We start from the raw sequence: 17,239 nt of genomic DNA, 5'->3' as shown, positions 1-17,239 counted from the left end.
TCCATGAACTGAAACTATCACAGCTTGAATGAGAAAACACAGTCAGTAGATGCAAATACTGGTATCAAACTCAGATATTGGAATTATTTGGCAAAGTTTTGAAAGTAGCAATCATAAATTTGCTTCAGTGAGCAATGATGAACTCTTGTATAATAAGTGAAGAAAAAAGAAAAATCTCAGCAAAAAATAGAATGTATTTTTTTTTAAACAGAGAAACTATGGAACTTGTAGAAAGGTAAATATTAAAAAAAAAAAAAAGAAATGAAATCTCACTGGACCAGCTCAATAATAGTTTGGAGATGACAGAGGAAAGAATCATGAACTTGATGATAGGACAATAGAAATTACCTAATCTGGGGGCATCTGGGTGTCTTAGTCAGTTGAGCGTCGGACTCTTGATTTCAACTCAGGTCATGATCTCAGGGTCCTGGGATTGAGCCCTGCATCAGTCTCCATGATCGGTGGGGAGTCCGCTTGAGGATTCTTTCTCTCCCTCTCTTTCTGCCCCTCCCCCCATTCACACATGCACACATACTCTCTCTCCCTCTAAAATAAATAGATCTTAAAAAAGAAAGAAAGAAAGAAAGAAATTAGTTAATCTGAACAGTAAACAGAAAAAAAGCTTTGGTGATCTGTAGATCAGTATCAAAAGATTTAACATTCATGTTGTTGGAATCCCAGAGGAGAAGAAAAGAGCATGGGGCTGAAAAATTATTCAAAGAAACAATGGCTGAAATTTTTCAAAATTTGGTTAAGTGCCTAAATGATTAGATTCTAGATGCTACGAGTAAAACCCAAGCAGAATAAACCCAAAGGAATCCACATCATAATCCAACTTCTGGAAACCAAAAGCAAAGAAAAAGTCATGAATGCAGCTAAAGAAAAATGACATATCCTAGATATCTAGAGGAATCTAGGATTGCCCAGAGAAAAACACAGGTTTGAGTAACAGTAGATTTCTGATCTGAAACTATGGAGTCAGATGGAAATGCATATCATTTTTCAAGTGCTGAAAGAAAGGAACTATCAATCCTGAATTCTATATTCGGCAAAAATATCTTTGGGAATGAATTCACTCTCAGATGCAGGAAAACGAAGAATTCGTCCCCAGCCTACCTACTCTTAAAGAATGGTTAAAGGAAATTCTCCAAAAAGAAAGGAAAATAATAATTTTCACTTTTTATCTGTACTTCATCGCTGAAGCACTTACAGGTTTATCATTCTAATGCTGTCCTAATGTTCATTCATGGGAGTTCATTATGTATTTATCCATTCACTCACTTACCTACCATATACCAGACACATGATCATACAGCCTTGCCAGGCGCTAAGGTAAGTACATGGAATATAATGCTGAACTCGATAAATTGCCCACATACAATTTGGTGAGAAAAATTCACATTGGGCCAGTAAGGAGACAATTGTATGTGTATTTGTAATTATTTTAAATCCTGTAAAAATGTACAGGACTCATGAGAGTATATGTCAAAGGAGTCTTCCCTCTTCCAGCGGATCAGGTGGGGAGGGCTTTCTGAGAACATGGGATTGAAGATGGTATTGAGAAAGAAAGGAGGTAACAGGATCGGAGGTGATGGGAGCAAGGAAGGGTGGAGGAAGGGCATTCAAGTTCAAAGGATAGCATGTACTGATCATGACAAAGGAAGGAGTTTAGGGCATTCTGAAGTTAACTAAAAGAAAACCAGTACAACTGGAATTCAGTGCATAATAGGGAAAACGGAATTTCTGAGATTGACAGAGCCTGAAAGCCAGGTAGCCCGTTTTAAGCATGGAACTTTATCTACGAACAACATGAAGCTGCAGCAGTGTTTTAAATAGGAGAGTGTTATGATCAAAATGCTGGCTCCTCCTAGTGCTTCCTAAAGTCATTCTTTCTCAGTCAACCCAGTCAGGTAACATGGTGATTCTTGTTCATGGTGATTCCCACTGAGACCATGAGTTTCTTCTTTTTGTAGTAGTGGCAACTGCTGGCAACAATGTTTCTAGTGACTTCTTAGTGACTTACACCTTCTTGGTCAATTTATTGCCCATTTCCTGGAGAACAATTCAACTGATCATTACTTTTTTAGCACCTTATCTATAGAACGTCCTCTAGAATTCTAGCATTTTTTTTTTAAGTTAAATGAAATTAATGGAATTACATTTAGAATAGTGCCTGGTACATAAATGCGAAACAGTGCATCAATTTAAGTTAGTATTTATAGCTTACACAAAACTTCCCCAAAGCCTGCTGAAACTGTCCTAGCAAAGCGAGACTGGGTATAACACCACTTATGGGTTGGATTTCAGTGTTTCCACCAGCCTTATGCCCATAGATACACCTGTCCTGAGAGAGCAGAAATCTATGTGCTTACCTAGCTCAAGCTGATTGTTACGTATGCTAGCCTTCTCAAGGGCTTTTAGTGAAAATTCTTCTTGTAGTATGTGGATTTATTTAATATGCCCAAATTCCATTTTTATGTACATTGTTTGGACCTCCATCTCTTCTTCCCTCATCTATAAAAGGCTCATGGACATGTATGTAAACTGATTCTTTTTTTTTTTTAAATTTTATTTATTTATTTGACAGAGAGAGACAGAGGGAGAGGGAGAGAGCACAGTCAAGGGGAGCAGCAGACAGGGGGCGAAACAGACTCCCCTCTGAGGAGGGAACCCAATGCAGGGACTCGCTTCCAGGACCCTGGAATCATGGCCTGAGCTGAAGGCAGCCACTTAACCAACTGAGCCACCCAGGCACCCTGTGCAAACTCAACTTTAATAGAAACAAATTGATAAGTCCATGAGTCAACGTATACAACAAGGAAATGTCTATTTTGTTTGTTTATTGATCGTGTTTTGTCAGAGTCTTTCATAGGGAAAGTAGGTCAGGCAGATCACCCCACTCAAGTATAACTTACTGGCCACAATGAAGAAGGAGCAGCTAGGTGTTGACACGTCTTTCTTTTGGGGATATTCTGCCCGTTTTGTACCTTAACCTTATTCTCATTGAACTACATTCTTTTTTTTCTCAAGACTCCATCACAACTGTACTCACATAGAATCAATCTCTCTCTCTCCCTCCCTCCTAGATACTGTACTGTCCTCTGTATTACTACATCTGGCTTGAAAACCAGATTCTGACCTGACAGTTTTATTGGCCTGGATCTATCCCTTGACATCTGACATCTAGATTAGATCAGTGTGGGGTTAACATCTACTTACCAGAGTTAAACCTCCAAGTAAGTCCCAGAACCTTCCATTTGAAAATAAGTACAAAATAATGATTGCATTTCCACTCTGTCAAAAGTAATTTTTTATTAGATTATGATTATTTCTTGATAATCTGACAAGCCTGTTTTTTAAAAATTCCATAGGCTTCCCTTAGTGGACTTGTTTCATCATTATACAAAACATAGGAAGGAGACATTTAAACACGTGATTCAGAAAAATAATGAGATTTTAAAATACAGTAATTTTTATACATGGTGGCTCTATAATAATTTTCATAATCCCTTTAATTTAAATATACTTTTAAGGTAAAAATAACCCGATATAAAAATATTAATAGCTTTTTTCTTAAGTGTCTACTGTGTCAGAAATATACCAAATGTATTATTTCTTTTTATCTTAACAGCATCTCTATAAGAGATATTATATGCTCATTTTAATGTGAGCAAACTGAGACTTGGGGAAGTTTAGTAGTTTAAGTTCATAGAGTTAATAAGTGATGCAGTTTTGATGGAAACTTAAGTTGCCTTGGAAACCCTGTTCTGGGTTCTAGTTCAATATGGTGAGATGTTAACTTTTGGCATATATAATACTTTGACTACTTTATGTTGTAATAAAAAAACCACTGGCACAGAAATTCCAGTGAGTATTAGTACTGCTTAACATTGCAGTCACACACCCTGAATTTTATTTGAAAACACACAAAGAATAACACTTTTAAACTTTTAAAGAAGCCTGGCTATGAATTTTTCCATTTTGCTTTTTAAAGACTTATATGTTCTTTGGGATAAATATGATCAATCATCATGGCTGTTCCTCAGAATTAAGTAGTCATTTATTCCCATAAAAGTCATTTATGTTTAGGAGATACCATAGATTATAGCTGTAACTATCATTATTAACCTTCTTATTTTCCAGATTTTGGAAACTATGAGTAATTTATTATTTGATTTTTACTATATGAATTCCAAATTAGTGAATCAGATTTTGTAATACAATGTCTTTATGGATATTGTTCTCCAAATACAGGAATTTGGTGTGTATTTAACATGTTATTATCACTATTATTATTGCTGCTGAAGACATCGGTTCAATCCAACATGCATTTGTGAGCAACTATTATCTGCTAGAGCAGTGCAAGGACTACTGAGTACAAACTAATAATATAGTCCCTGGCCTCAATCTAGTAATGGCTTAATTCTGGCACATTGTGTAGACTAAAGTTACAAACAGAGGTTCTTTTGAATCTCAACAATCAATAATGATCAGCTAAGTTCATGATAATAAGACTGGTTAAAATTCTAATTTTCTGTTTTTATTACATATTAAGCAACAGCAGGTTTCAACTAGGACCCTTTGTAAAATGGGATCTAGAGGAAAGACCACTTTGTACTTAGAACACTTGGTATTCACTGCCTACCCTCTAATATCTCTTGATTTTAACTTCTAATTTTTGGTGTTTTCTGCCTACCTACAGTCTAACATCCTAAGATTCCATCTTATAATCTTTTTGCTAACTGCCTATAGTTCAGTTTTCCTGATTCTACTTTATGACACACGGGCTGACTGCTTACTGTGTAGTATTCCCAATTCTTTAGATCTGCTTGAATTATTCTCTGCTATTATGCATATTTCCATCTCTACTTATCGACTGACCAACAACCCAATCACGATGTGGGCAAACTAAACATTAATAGCTAATGATGTTATCTGGTTTTTAATCATGATTGCATTTGCGGTTCGGAGGAAATCCTCCACTATGCACAACTGCCTCCTCTTGATGCAAATGGGAAAATCCAGCCCCATTAAAAAATGAGAAAGAGATTTATTTTCCATTGCAAAGCAAGTAGTATTTAACACTCAAAATAAGTGGATGGTGAAGAGTTCAAATTACAATGCCGGAACTTTAGAGATGACTTCATTTAGGTGCCGGGTTTGTACTGATTTGTGATTTACATTGGGATGATGATTATTAGTATTATCATGGTGTATATTATGATTATTGTAATATAAACACATTTTTAATTTAAATGTCAGTTTATTTACAGGGCATATGGGTAGCTTAGTTGGTTAAGCATCTGACTCTTGATTTTGGCTCAGGTCATGATCTCACGGTCATGGGATTGAGCCCATGTTAGGTTCCATGCTGAGCAGGGAGTCTGCTTGAGATTCTCTCCCTGTCTCTCTACCCCTCTCCCCACTTGCATGAGGTCTCTCTCTCTAAAGTAAATAAATAAATCTTTTTTAAAAAGTCAGTTTATTACTCATCACTGTATCATAAAACTCAAGTCTCTCAAAAATAATCGCATGGTATAGTAGAAAAATCAAAGAATTTGGAGTTTAGTTTATTTATAAAATGGAATGATAATACTTTACATTTATAATAGGGATGAAATGAGAAAATTTATATGAAATTATTTTGTCAAATGCAATAAAAATTTTAAAGTAATTAAGTACCTGGTAATTAATTGTAAAAATAAGAAATCAAATTGCCTAAGCATATTGGAATAAATCTTAGGAGAAATACTGTGATTACATGAAACAGGTATGTAGCGGTTCTGCTTTTAGACTTGTTGCAAAAAATATTATAGTTTCTTGATTCCCTGAGATGGCTCACCAGTGTTTGTGAAACTACCCCAGGGCTGAGATAATTGGTTTCACTTTGCTATTCCTCAGTTTCTCCATTTACATTAGCCGTACTACCAGAGCAACATGCTTATTTATTTTTTCCTAAGTAGGTCTATAGTAATATTTCGAGAATATAACGAACAGAATATATCTGGTAATATGAATATTAATTTCTCATTTTTAACCATGATATTAAATGCAATGCAAACATCGATGGAAATTTAAGAATAAGAGTAGATCACCGAGGAAGAAAAAGCCGCAACAGCTCATACATTTGACCGACACATGGGGGAGAAAGCTGTCCTTGCAACTGAAATTCTAGAAAAGAGCTTGCAGTCATCACCTTTGCATGTAATAGCTACCCAACAGAAACACCGAGTAGAACTTGCTCACTAGAACAGCAGATAACGCAGCTTGAAAGCGACTTTGCAGCCACCAGGAAACTCTGTAGTTAGAAAGATCAGCTACACCCTCGAGACTGTGAGAACAGGGAAGTAGATATCTGGTCAACAATCACATTGCTATTGATAAGGAGAGGAAACTGGAAACATACCACTTCGCACATCTTTTTTTCTGAATTATTGAGAAATATCTATTTTAAAGTATCTATTTTACCTTAAGTTTTGTGAATCCATCTTTTTCTCATTGTTGGTCACTAAATTCAATGCATGCCGTAAGTGTGGTGATAGAAACGCCATCAAGTTTCATTTAGATAGAGATTAAAACTAAATAAGACTAGTATTTATTAACTTATGCCTGTAGATGGCTGGAAGATAAATCTGCCAAAACTGTACGTGTAAATCCTTCTATGTTCACTTTGTATTTCAGAGGCAAAGCAAAGGACACATTTTTCCCTGTGAGGAAAATGGCACATGTTTGACAGGTGAAATTAACACCATCTATCCAATCCAATTCAGTAGGTGCTTATTATATAGAGTGGTATATAAGACTTTGTGCTAAATGCTGGCAACATGTAGATGGATAAATACCTACATATCCTGGTGGGAGTTCAGAGAGTGGACCACTGTGATTCACGGGCTCCTACTATGTGGTTCACTGAAAAGTATAGTCTCTTTATAAAATATATAATTTGTATCATTCATTAAGTTTTCCTTCTTAAAATATTCACGTGAAAGCCAACTACTTGAAACAGAATCAAAAATATATTCTATATGTCCCAGAATATTCCAAGCTCTCATTGTTTCCATACACATTTATAAAACATGACTGGTGAATTCTACTACCTTAGACTTTTTAAACTCATATTGTTTTATAAAATAGTGCTTTCTTTTTGAATCCAGATATTTGTAGAATATGCTCAGATTTGAGGAATGAAAGAATTGGCCATTGAGAGTTCTAGGACCCTTACGTTTTCCGTAGAAAAATGAACAAACAAAATGCTATAATTCTTAGGCTTGTAAGAACTTTTGAAATGCTTCTTTATCTAGAATTGTTTAAAGACATCAGCAATAGTATTACCAAATCTTTTTTTTTTTTAAGTCCAGTTTACAATTTAACAATTCATTGGGGAAAAACCCATTTAGAATTGAATGGGCCTAAATCCATAACTTTTATTAATAACGACAGAGGTGATGGAATGTTAAAATATGTATCTATAAGAAGATATCACATGCCATTTACTAAGTTTTGTACACCTGAGAAAATATGTTAATATAAATAATTGTTGTGTTCAAATTATAGCCAAACATATCTGCAGGTTTTAAGCTGTCTAAAGTAATTCTACCTTCTCAATGAATAATGTTTAACATTTGAACCAAAAACAGTTCGGCACGAATAATTAAAGGCTTAAGTTAAATACATAGACAGTCATTTAAATTTAGATCTGCAATAACATTTACTATTATTCTCCAAGGCTTTGACTGCTTGACAGAAACAAAGTGCTCTGGGATTAATTTCAAGAAATGGTGCCAACTGTACCGCAATTTGCTGTAATTAAGACATGAAAGAACACTAAATATTCAGATTAAAAGAAGCATGATGGAGCATGATAGAGAGTCAAGGTGTGGCAGGAAGCCAATAGAAAAGCCCAGCCAGGAATACCATATCGATGGATACAAAATCAGCACCAGTCAAGTTTAGTGCATTTTACTTGAAGGAAGGACGTTCGTTTATCATTTTGTTCTTTGATTATATTTAATGTCTTTTCCCACTCAGATTTACAGCTGAGACATGGTGTGTTAAAAAGATAATAAAATTGAAAAAGAAAGTGACAAACATGGTATTCTTACGAAGCTAATTAGTTTAAGTGGCATGGAGCAGTCATTAGGAGACTATCATAATTATCTTTACGGTGAAGGAATTTCCCTGTGTCACATTCGTTCGCTTTAGAGCTAAATGAAAGAGTTACATAGGTGTTAACTCAAAGAGATCAAATACACTTTTTGTATTCATTAAATTTTTCTTCATATTTTAGAGAGAAAGAATTCATTTTGATCCAACTAGTCTCCTTTTTAATTCCCTAAGAATTATGGGAAACATTTTCTTTAGCTTTTGAACCTTTACGTATTGATTAACACTGCATTTAAGCTAATGGTGACTCTTCCTTCCAACGGACTTTTTTTTTTTTTTTTTTAAGAGAGTCCCTTTAAGGTTTTGATCCTAAAAGAGATGTGGATACTTGACCCAGTTGCTAATGAGGGGCTGTATAATCTCCAGTATCCTATAGCTCAAAATAGCAGGATGCAATATAAAAAGTACATCATAAGAGGCACTATTGGAATGCTTTTTGTCTTCACAGGCAATACGCAAAAGATAGGACTTTCTAAGAAAGTCAGAAGCTGGGCTCCTGCAGGCACAGGAAACCATCAAAGTCAAAGTGGGTAAGGTGATGAGGCTCGACAGTGTGGGCAGGAGACTGAAAGCAAGCATCCAGGATACACAGGGAGGAAAGCATCCGAAGGAGCCATCTCTGTCCCCAGATCAGGTCTGCAGCAGCCAGACGGGGACCTGCAGAATCTGCATAGAGCAGGTCTTTGTGAGAGACGCTAATGTCCCCCAAATTGTGAGCTTCACCAGAACGCAATCTGTTCTAGCCTGATCAAAGAGAATTTCACATCACAGGTATGCGATTAGAAGCTCAAAATAGGAACTGTGGATCGTTTGGGGCTTTGAGGTAGGTGCTGCAAAGAGTCAGCATCTTCAAGAGAACCATGAAAACAAAACGGAGTTGTTTCTACACAGGTCTTTGCAGGAAATGTGTAATGTCTTTTGGATACAGACTGTATATCTTAGCTCTTTCCCCGACGTTGCAAATCTTCATCTGGGGGGGGGGGGCTTGAAATAAAGGGCTTAACATACAGTGCTTGCGAACAATTCAAGTTGATCCTCAGTCTAGAATTTTACCATTCTAGTAAAAAAAAAAAAAGTAGTTGAAGAGGCATCGAAGTATTTCACATCTACTAGTATTTATATAGCTTAGATAAGATAGAAATACAAGAATCTATTTCATAGCATAAATAATCAATATTGCTTATAATGTGTGGTATAGGATATTCACACAACATTGAATCTCTCTAAAGTCCATATGTTCATTAAGGGTTTTTTTGTTGCTGTTCCATATAAACAAATAGTATGAAGCTGTGAGCATTATTATCATTATTACTTTTGAACTTGTTTGTCTAAACTTTGTAGTGTAATACTTTTATGAAATAAAATATTAATGAAGTTACTGGGTACATAATAGACAGCGTTTGTCAACCCCTTAATTTTTCCTTCCACTATTCACAACATTGCCAGATACGTGTTTCTGGATAAAACCCCCTAGAGGTCTCCTGCAAATTCTTTTTCAATACAACCAGATCATTGCAGATAATTGTATTACACAGTGTATCGATCCAAAATCGTTGTGCACCGGAAACATCTGAAAAAACATGATTATAGCTTTCTGTTTATTGTTCGTACATCATATAAGCAGGCTTTTGTGTGAATCACCTGTAAAAAAGGCAAGGTGGAAACATCAGAGAAATTACCTCTTTACAAGAATCTATTGATCACTTTAAATCAAAGAAGTATGTTTGACATAAGATTACCTGCCAGTTTGAACATTAGGTACACTATGTTATAGCCTGGGGCAGTTGTAAGTCTGACAAAGGGATTGTAAATAAAGCATGCAGCTGCGAGCGCCTCTGGCTTGGGATCAACTCGGGCTCAAGTCCAAGGCATAGGTAAACTTAAAATAATTTACCCCCTTTAACCAGCACATAATGAATTAGAGTAGACTCTTAGGAGAACCGGGAGGCATAAATCTCTTAGTCATTTCAAAATCGGCAAACTTCATAGAAAATTCACGTCATGCATAGTTGACAAAAGGTCTTTTTTGTGTATGTGCCACAAGGCGACTCAAGTAGTCTTGAAGTCAATCTATTGGTACAAGTAGATTCTTCCAAAAAAGAAACTTCCCGAAGCGTTCTTATATCCATAGTCATTTGTATGTGGCCCAATCGCTCAAAGTCCTTTTAACTTCAAGACCATTAACCTCTCAATTTCAATGTCTGAGAATTCTCCTCAAAACTCATTTAAAAAGTTTTCATGTGGTTTTCTTTTTTCATTAGAAATATGTATTTTGAAAGGTGAAAAAGCATACAAAATGAAATACTTCACTCAAATTAGTTTTGCAACTATGTTAACAGTGCTAAAAACATATCACTACAAAAATATCAATTGTATTCATTCGAGTACGTTTTTTATTGGTCAAGAACAGGGAAGGCTAGAGTGCCTTTACATGTTTTTTAAGCTTGAAGGATTTTTTTTTTTTTAAATTTTGAAAGCAAACTCATTGTAAGTCCTTTATTGGATTTTTTCCCCACACTTTAACATGTGTTGAAATTATTAAACATTTAACTCATTTGTTCAGAGAGATTTCGATGTATTTGGAATTTAATAAAGATGAGCTCTGGGTGATGCATTCTTCCTTGTTAAATATTTAGCTGTTTGCGTTAGCTCTGTGGTTTCCTGAGGCACAAATTTAAACTGTTAATATATAGCAGGTTTAAGCTATAAAAATAGTAGATGCTGTAATTTCTTCTGGGGCAAAACTGGTCATTTTGAACACTTGCAAGAAAACAAAGTGAACATGCGTGCACATATTTATTAAAATATAAGCAGTCAGTTGCTCAAAATCTATAAAGAGAAACTGAGAATCAGATATTCTTAGATCTAATTTATAAGGGAGACATCATTCAACTTCAAAGATGAGTGATAAATGCAGAATATTTATATAGAGTATCCTCTTTATGAGGTTGCCTGTAAAAGATACCTCTGATGTAAGACTGTAATACCTTGGTTTCTAACTTTATTGAAGCTTAGTATAAACACCATTTTTTGGACATAAAATGAGAATCATTAAAAGGGAAGATGCTCTTTTTTATAAAAATATGGCCTTCTCCATTTCTGTTTATACTGATTTGGGGATCTTAAAAGTATTTCTTCTTTTTTTCTTCATTTTGGACTGCAAGATTGAAAAGACTGATTTTCATAAAATATTGTGATCTTTAATGCAATGGATTATATATCCAGTGAGATTTGAAAAGATCCAAAAAATGCCCTGTATAACATAATGTATATAAATATATATCCAAACATATGATTAAAGAAATAAAATAAAAAACATTTACATTTGATGACATGCATTTGAGGCAAATAGGAAAAATAAAACAGATAAATACTTTTATAAAGGGAAAATATTCTAACACAAGGTACAGATATATATCTCTAGGAATACGGTCAACAAAGAACAAAGGAAAAATGTCTTTGTCTTAAATCACTTATTTTTTGAGAGCTTGAAGCATACTGCCTAAGTCTGCTTTGGTCTAATGAAAGAGTGCCATCTATTGGATGACCTTGAAAAAGTGCTTAAATTTCATAAATATTATACATGAAAATAAATCAGCGAAGAGCCATCATTTTGGCATAATTTATAACGTATCAGTCTTTGTCTATGTGAATACATATAAATATACTGGAGGCCTATGTTAAAGAAAGAAAAAGAATACTTTGTATTATTGTTATTCTGTTATAATACACTTATTTAGCAACAGAAATCTCACAATTAAAGGCAGCAAACTGTGTTCTGATTAAGACATCTAATTTTTGAATTCAAATGTTTTATAAACTTGAGGTTACGGACATGCATCTTGTATTCCTTCATACATACCTTTGTTTACTTGTGCTTTAAATAAAGGAATCTGAAAATTGAATGCATGAGCTTGTATTTTGACAAGAAGGATCTGTTTAAATCTTCCTCAAAGTTGCATTGCATAAAATTTAAACCAAAAACAAAAGAAAAAAAAAAACACATTAGCTTGGTTTTTTAAAAGGCAATGTTCTTGTTTTATCTTTCAGCCCAAGAACTTGCCAGTCAAGATGAAAAACTTCTTCTAATGGAATCCAGCTTGAAAGCTACTCAAGAGCAGCTAACTGAGCAAATAGCAGAAACAGTTCGCCAAGAACAGAACAGTAGAAAACCCCAGGCAGAGCTGAAGACAGTGACAGAAGGGATTATTGCTTCTGAAGAAGAAAAAAATGATTACAAGTGAGTTGCTTTTTAGTATTTCAGAAAGTTTTACTTTACATACTAAAATCAAGTCAATCCTTTGACTTTCGTTGCTAAATATTTAACTCTGTCTGTCTTGCAAGAGGTTCTGTGTAAATGTGCTAGCTTGTTCAATAAATTGTTGGTTCCAAAATAGGTAAACTTTGAATTTGCATCATTTCCTAACTGAAATGGCACATGCTGAACATTGTAACTGTCCTATTGTGATTCTAAATAATGATGTGCTGGTCAACTTTCTTGTTAACTATCAAGAAATGTTCAAGGTAAGATCCAAGAGAAAGAATACACTGTGTTTCTGTAGCACCTATCTGCCAATGGCATTCTCATCTTTCTCCTTTTGGAGTCCAAAGGTTACATATGGCTCTTGTTGCCTTTCTTTTTTGTTAAAGTAGCAGCTCTAAGCAAGACACTATTAAATTGAGAGACATTTAGAGTAGAATTTTTTGGTCAGACCATTGAGGCATGTAAAGAACTACGTAGAAAAGTAACAAAGACCTATGCTGTTTTGAAACATTCATGAGAATTGTTTTAGTGAAACATCTTCCAGTTGTTCATTTCTGCTTTCATCATCTAAATCTTTGTGTAATTATTATGCTTAATACTATGTTTTCAGATTTTATCATTTACTTTTCAAATAAATGTTAGTTTCTGTTTTGGGAGTGTTCTGATAATTAGGTCTTCTATCCTCTGTGCCTTTTGCTTGATATTCTTAGTGTTTTTTAAAAATAATTTTTTAAAAGTAGCAGAGCCCAGATGAACTCCTCTCTCCCTCTCTTCTTCTCCCCCATCCCCCTTTCTCTCTCTCTTTCTCTGGCTCTCTCTGTATTTGTCAAGAATTACACTTTACTCACCGAACACTGGTTAAATTGAGTAATCACAGTTAGATAAAGCACACATACCTAAACTTTTTTTTTCTTCTCCTGTCACTCACACCTTTAAACACAATCCTGAGGCCAGAGCTAAAAAAGCATTTGATATTAACTAATCTTTGGAAGCCACATTCTAAACTTTCATTACTTATTGCATATCTTGATATATCTATCAATAATATTTCAAAATATTGCATATGAAGAATGTTGAAATTTTTTTGATTTATAGTTTATAAAGCTAACTAACAATGCTAAAATGTAAAAGTGAAATTTTTGAAATTTATTCATGAGGAATTTATTTCTGTGTTTTAATTCTATGGTTTAATAGAATAGAAGGCACTAAAAATAATTTTACAGTCTAGGATGACATTTTACAGGCTTCTAAATAAAATTAAATACTCAGATAAATCCTGTTTGCCATTAATGTACCTTTAGTCAGCTGCCAGAACTTAGACAACAAAAAAGTCACATTTAACAAATATTAAAAGGTAGAAATTGGTACCAAGAATTAAAAGCATATTGGGCAAAGTTTCTTTGGGAATGGCTGTAGTAATGTACTATTGTTGTAAATATTATGGTCTTTTAAAAAGCTGAATTGTATTAGGGGAACAATATACTTAAGATATATTTAGATAATAAGAAATATATAAAAATGTTTGTGAACACTAATATAAAGCTAATGATAGTGGTCCATGTGAACTTAATGTTATTAAAATATTGCCAACATTTTTTTCTACAGTTAAATACCACATAAAGGCATATTATTCAGTGCACTCACAAAAAAATACCATTTTTGATCTGAAAACTGGCATGCAAAGATCTGCTTCCAATCTTGGGTTTTTATAAGTAAATAAATCAGACAGCGATTCGTCCAGTTAAATAACAATGAAAGACTATGCTTAAGTTCTATGTACTTGATCTATATTTATCTATCTTATTTTCCTATGTAGCTTGATCATGAAATTAAGTACACTATTCTCTCAATGTGAAATTACTGGTAAGGTGCACAAATGTCACCTGAGAGAGTAGTTAAAATTGTAACGGTCTCTCTTTTTTTTTTTTTTTTGACTATTTGCAATGGCTTTTAATAATTAAATATCTTAGATGTCAAAAAATTATAAATATTATTATGCCATATTACGAGAATATGTTGTTGATTTTAAAGAGACTGATACATGATCATAATCAAACCGATGATTGTTTCTTAAGAGAAATTCACCTTTAAAAAAAAATATAGCCTCAATATATATTGTCACAGGGTATGCCTACATGCTAGATATGTGTCTAAACATGAAAAAGCATACTACTATTTAAATGTAAAATGAAACCAAAGCCGTTTTAGCCTAGTCAAAATAAAAAGCTCTAACTTAGTTTATTTATTTTTATTCTTTTCTCCACTCAATCAACAGGTGGCATGAATTGGGCAGATTTACCAATTGATTTGGTATTGGGCAGTGCCAGGCACCATGGTATTCACCAGTAAGAAGAAAGAAAACCACATCAGGTGTCATATGGCATGAGAACATTATAGTGAGTTCTTTTACCCAGTCATTCCTTTATTTGGAAAAGTCTTTGGATTTTGACTAACTGATACAGGGTGAAATGTTTAGAAGACTTGAGTAGTTTCTAGAGTTTGCAATTATGGTTGAATTCTGCTATAGAGAGCAGAAGGTCTCACTAGAGCAAAATATTCTGGGACTTTTTTTTTTTTTTTAAAGACAAACTCAATTCTGAAATCATGATTTTTTTAATCTCATAAAAATAGAAAAAAATGAAAACCTGAAACATAATTTTTGCAATGTGCTGATATAAGTCATAAAAACAAAAACTAGAATGTGTATTTTAAGAGACCTATTACAATTGGAAATGTATGTCAGGTTTCTCCATTCATCTTTCTAATAGTGATAATGCATCCAAGTGACTTTTTGATAAGTAATTATCTCAAAATGATCTCCTCCATTCACTTATTTGGGACTAGTCATTCAGGACTCGCCAGGTTCCAGTACCACCAAGATCTATTATTGAGTTAGTCATTTCTTAACTAACTGTGAAACAGTTTAAAAAAGTAGTAAAACATTTGGCAATCAAAGGGAAGATTGTTTTTAACTTTAAAATATGCCTTGTAAGTTATTGGTTCCATAAAGCTGAGTGTTTTATTTTAAAGAACATATAGGATTTAGATTTTATTTTTCTCCTCTCTTTTTGAGCTAAATGTGAAGAACACACACCATATACTCAGTATAAGCCTGTTATACTTGAAAGATTTGTTCTGAATGTCCAGTGGGAACCTGGAAATCGTAATAATTTGTAGTATCGATTGAGTGAAGCTATGCAGCTGGGGCCTCCGGTGAATAGACAGGAATAGACATTTTATTGATTAACTTTTACAGTCATATTTTCAAGACTCCGCTGCAACATAATTTTCACTTCCCAGCTTTGTGTTGCTGCATCATGAAACTTGGATTCTTCTCTCTTAACATTTACCCACTTGAGGAAAAAAGTATGGACATGTCTTGCCAGGGTTGTAATCTACAGAGATGCAAAACTTTCTGGAAAATGTTTCTCTTAAGTGCTATTCTGCCGCAAACAGTAGAAAGATGCTAGTTGGTTCCAAGAGTTTTGGGGAAAATCATTATAGCAACTATTTGGTAATTAAATTCTTTCCTCATTATTTTCAAGTTTAGGCATCTTAATTTTCCTGCCCTAACTTCATGCATATCACTATTTAAATGGATTATCTTGTGATGGCTTTGTTTTTATTTTAGTATTCACACGTTGTATCTTATTTAATGTGAGCGGCAGAAGAAAAATTACTGTACCAATAGTCTATAATTTAGTCTGAAATGAAAATTATTAAATACTAAATCATTTTGGCCAATAATTTCAAAGTATGAAAATGTGAATATATACCTTTTAACATATGTGATATTCCCTAGCCCTGTGAGAGTTTTATTTAAGCAAAAAAAAATGTTGTATTTGCACAGGTGAACATATGGCAAATATTCTGTGTATAATCATATGTTTATTTACCTCAGGTTCTTTACTGCTTGAATTTTTGGTCATTGAAGCAAACTGCAGATTTTATACTTTACATAGGTGGAAAAATATTTCACTGTAATTTTATGTAAGAGCTGGTGACAGAGATATTTAGACAGTAGATTGGATTTGAAAAAAGGGATTTTTCAAAAGAAGTTTACATCAATTCCTTTTTTAGCTCATACCTGCATTTCTTTTATTTTTGATGTTGAAAAATCATGTTAGAACGAGTTGAACCAAAGATAAAATTCAAGAGATTCATGTGATCACCTCAGCCCAGAAGATACAAAATGTAACTGAATTAGACCAAATATTTGGCAAGTTCTAATAGTTGTATGTGATAATTCATATTCCATGACACTAATGCCTTATATAGTTAATTTTAGTTTACTTTTCTTTAATATTATTGATAATTACTATAGAATTTTGGTTCTTAAGTTTGTAGATTTGATTTTAAAAGTATGCAGAGCACATTAAGCTTCCAATTTACTCCTCTTTTAATTCAAAATTTAAAATTGTGTAACTAGTAGTGAGAGTATGAAACTGATGTTTTTCTTATTACTTTGAATATTAAATTTTTTAATGATATTCAACAAGTTTATAGTTTTTTTCCTATTGATTTTCAAAGATGTGATTATTGAGAATTCGCTTTGGTTTTTCCTCTATGGTGCTTTAATTGCTTCTGTAACAAGTTTTATAAACATGTTTATGTGCAACATATATGTAAAAACAGTGTTTCTTGAAGTTCCATAGTTATTACAATTCATTATAGCACATGAATGTGTTTCAAGATTTTTCAATTACTTGCATATATGTAACTTTGTTTTTCTTCTAATGGAATAGGTCTTTATTTATAATGAAAAGGTGTTTGAATAAAATATCTAGGAATTAATTATTTCCTTCTTCACAT

At 33.6% G+C, this 17,239-nt stretch overlaps 1 long non-coding RNA gene across 2 annotated transcripts in view; it reads left to right on the top strand.

The window, feature by feature from the left end:
• Positions 1–17,239, top strand: part of LOC123797948 (uncharacterized) — a 253,800-nt gene that overhangs the window by 185,106 nt on the left and 51,455 nt on the right. For both annotated transcript variants that reach the window (XR_015725818.1, XR_015725819.1), the window contains 2 exons: positions 12,214–12,403; positions 14,703–14,823. This is a non-coding gene — a long non-coding RNA (uncharacterized LOC123797948). The remainder of the gene's footprint in view (positions 1–12,213; positions 12,404–14,702; positions 14,824–17,239) is intronic.

The sequence above is a fragment of the Ursus americanus genome, chromosome 9 (genome assembly GCF_024610735.1).
Source record: "Ursus americanus isolate L20-20 chromosome 9, mUrsAme1.1.p, whole genome shotgun sequence".
Lineage (NCBI taxonomy): Eukaryota > Metazoa > Chordata > Mammalia > Carnivora > Ursidae > Ursus > Ursus americanus.
This window is presented reverse-complemented; position numbering and strand designations above follow the sequence as displayed.